Raw genomic sequence first — 4,149 nt, forward strand, 5'->3', positions numbered from 1 at the left:
ACTATAGACCAATATTTTTAATGAACATACATGCAAAAATATTCAATAGAATACTAGCAAATAGAATCCAGCAACACATTGAGCGAATTATACACCATAACCAAGTGGGTTTTATCCTAGGACCTCAAGAATGGTTCAATATATGTAAATCTATAAATATAATACATCACATAAACAAAATAAAAAACAAAGACCATATGATTCTCTCAATAGATGAAAAAAAAAAAAAACATTTGACAATATCCAGCATTGTTTCATGATCAGAACACTTAAGAAAATAAGTATAGAAGGGACTTTTCTTAAACTGATAGAGGCCATCTACAGCAAACCCACAGACAATATCATATTGAATGGAATAAAATTGAAAACATTTCCACTCAGATCAGGAAACAGGTAAGGTTTCCCATTGTTTCCACTGTTTTTTAACATTATAATGTAAGTCTTAGCCATTGCAATCAGGCAAGAGAAGAAAATCAAGGGTATACAAATAGGGTCAGAGGAGATCAAGTTTTCACTCTTTGCAGATGATATGATTTTATACCTGGAAAACCCCAGGAACTCAACCACAAACTCTTAGAAGTTATCAAGGAATCCAGTAGTGTCTCAGGGTAGAAAATCAATACTCACAGATCAGCAGTTTTTATACATACCAATAATAGCCAAGCCAAAAAAACAAAACAAAACAAAACAAACAAACAAACAAACAAAAAAAATCAGTCAAAACACTATTCCCTTTACAGTTGTAGCAAAGAAGATGAAATATTTGGGAATTTACCTAACAAAGTACTGAAAGATCTCTATAAAGAGAGTTATGAGACTCTGAGAAAATAAATAGATGAGGATGTTAACAAATGGAAAAACATACCATGTTCATGGCTAAGAAGAATCAACATTGTTAAAATGTTAATATTACCCAATGCAATTTATAAATTTAATACAATTCCTATCAAAGCACCATTGTCATACTTTAAATATTTAGAAAAAATAGCACTTCCTTTTATATGGAACCAGAAAAAAACCTCAAATAGCCAAGACATTACTCAGAAATAAAAACAAATCAGGAGGAATCATGTTACCAGACTTCAAACTATACTATAAATCTATAATGATCAAAACAACAGGTTATTGGCCTAAAAATAGAGAGGTAGATGTATGGAACAGAATTGAGAACCAAGAGATGAACACAGACACTTATCATCATTTGATCTTTGATAAGCCTATCAAAAATATAAATTTGGGGAACAATTCTCTATTTAACAAATGGTGCTGGGAGAACTGGCTGGTGACTTGTAGAAGACTGAAACTGGAATCACATCTTTCACCATTAACACAATTTAACTCTCACTGGATAAAAGATTTAAACTTAAGATATGAAACTATAAAGATTCTTGGAGATAGTGCAGGAGAAACGCTTGAAGAAATTGACCTGGGAGAATACTTTATGAGGAGGAACCCCTGGGCAATTGAAGCAACACAAAGAAATACATTACTGGGATCTGATCAAACTACAAAGTTTCTAAACCTCTAAGAACACAGAAAGTAAAGCAAACAGACAGCCCTCACAATGTGAGAGGAAATTTGCAGGTTATGCTTCTGACAAAGGTTTGATAACCAGAATCCATAGAGAACTCAAACTTATTAATAAGAAAAGAATAAGTAATCCCATTTCATTGTGGGCAAGGGACTTGAACAGAAGCTTCTCTGAAGATTATAGGTGCATGACCTACAGACACATTAAAAAATGCTCATCATCTTTAATAATCAAAGAAGTGCAAGCCCAAACCATTTTGAGATATCATCTAACTCCAATAAAAGTCACTCACATAACAAAATCCCAAAATTGCAGATGTTGGTGTGGAAGTGGAGAAAAGGGAATACTTCTGCACTGCTGGTGGGAATGTAAGCTAATACATCCCTTTTGGAAAAAATTATGGCAAAAACTCTGGGATCTAAAAGTAGACCTGCCATTTGACCCTGCAATTCCTCTACTAGGTGTATATCCAAAAGATTAAAAACCACTTTATAACAAAGATATGTGCTCCAGATTGTCCACTGCAGCTCAATTAATAATAGCCAAGTCATGGAAGAAGCCCAAGTGCCCATCGACCCATGAATGAATTAATAAATTGTGATATATATTATATATATGGAATAAGGCTGGAATATTATGCAGCCTTAAAAAAGATGGAGACTTTACCTCTTTTATGTTTACATGGATGGACCTGGAACATATTCTACTTAGTAAAGTATCTCAAAAATGGAAGAAAAAATGTCCAATATACTCCATACTATTATGAGACCAATTTATGATCGGTCACACTTTCATATGAAGAATAGGTCACAACTATGGCTCAAGATGAAGGAGGGAGAAGGCGGGTGTTGGGATGGAAGTGGGGAGGCCAAACAGAGGGAGGGTGAATGGTGGGATCACACCTATGGTGCATAATGCGAGAGTACATGTCGAATCTATTAGTATAGAGTATAAATGTCTTAATGCAATAATTAAGTAAATGAGATGAAGTATATATTAACCAGTGTGATGTAAGCATTTCTAATTCTATATGAAATCAGCACATTGTACCCAATAAATACATTATACATGAACTATGTGTTTATAATTTAATAAAAGGAAAAAGCTAACTTTAGTCAAAAAGACCAAATTTAGAATTTTGATTTTAGAAGATTTTTTTAATATAAAAAGCTTAAAACATTTTTTTGAACTAGACTTACAAGTCAAAAGATTCTAATGACAATAAAGGGAAGTTAAATGGGTATAAAACTGAACCCTTTTAAAGTTTATTTTTTTTAGTTAGCCAAAACCCTAATGATGGCAATTTAGAGATTATCTTGATGTGGAACAAAATCTTTTCTTCTTTCAGGCCAGTTACTAAAGGTATTGTTTTAGCCAAATTTCAAAAATTATAGCCAACTGGGTTCCATGTAAATTCTTCAAAAATTCCCTTTCATGAATTCTATTCAGCCTGCATATAAATTACACACATGTTAAAAACCTCATTCTTTGCACCTCACTTTCCTTTTCTTTAAATAACAAGTCATTTTATTTTAGGTAGGACAAAACTTTACCACACAGGATCTTTTCTTATACAATATTACTTTCCTTTATGTTTAACTTTTATCATCAAAAACACTTTTCATAAAACAAAATGACAGTTCATTATAAAGTTGGTCATTCTCCTGGGTAGATACCTAGTAATGGGATTGCAGGATCAAATGGAAAGTCTACTTTAGATCTTTGAGGATTCTCCATACTTCTCTCTACAATGGCTGTATTAGTTTCAATCCCATCAGCAGTGTAAAAGTGATCCCTTTTCTCCACATGCATGCCAGCATCTGCTGTTTTGTGACTTTGTGATGTTGGCTAATCATGCTGGGGTTAGGTAATATCCTGAGTGGTTTTGATTTATATTTCTCTGATGATTAAAGACAACGAGCATTTTTTCATGTGTTTTATTGGCCATTCATCTATCATCCTTGGGGAAGTTTCTGTTCAAATCTCTTGCCCACTTACAGAGGGGATTTGAATGGATCAAGAGCCCAGGAGTTGGAGGTTGCTATGAGCTGCAATGCCACAGCACTCTACCCAGGGGGATAGCTTGAGGCTCTGTCTCAAAAAAAAAAAAAAAAAGAAAGAAAGAAACAGTGGTATATCTATACCACGGAATACTGTTCAGCCATTAAAAAGATGGAGACTAGGGTGGTGCCTGTGGCTCAAAGGAGTAGGGCACCAGCCCCATATACCAGAAGTGGTGGGTTCAAACCCAGCCCTGGCCAAAAACTTCAATAATAATAATAATAATAATGGAGACTTTACATCTTTTACATTTACTTAGATGGAGTTAAAATACATTCTTAGTAAAGTATCATAAGAATTGAAAAATAAATAACCATTGTACTCCATACTAATATGAAACCAATATATAAACAATTACATTCTTATATGAACAATAAAATACAAATATAATATAGTATGGCAGTAGAGAGGAGAGGGAGGAGGAAGGGGATAAAGAAGGATAATTGGTAGAAGAAGGGAGGGCATGAGGCAAGATCTCACCTAATGTGCACATTGTGAGGGTGTATAACATGCCTCCTGGGTAAGGGGCTCTTTTGCAAATAGAACTTTACCCTGGA

Source organism: Otolemur garnettii, unplaced genomic scaffold (assembly GCF_000181295.1).
Source record: "Otolemur garnettii isolate 467f Iridium unplaced genomic scaffold, OtoGar3 scaffold00186, whole genome shotgun sequence".
Classification (NCBI taxonomy): domain Eukaryota; kingdom Metazoa; phylum Chordata; class Mammalia; order Primates; family Galagidae; genus Otolemur; species Otolemur garnettii.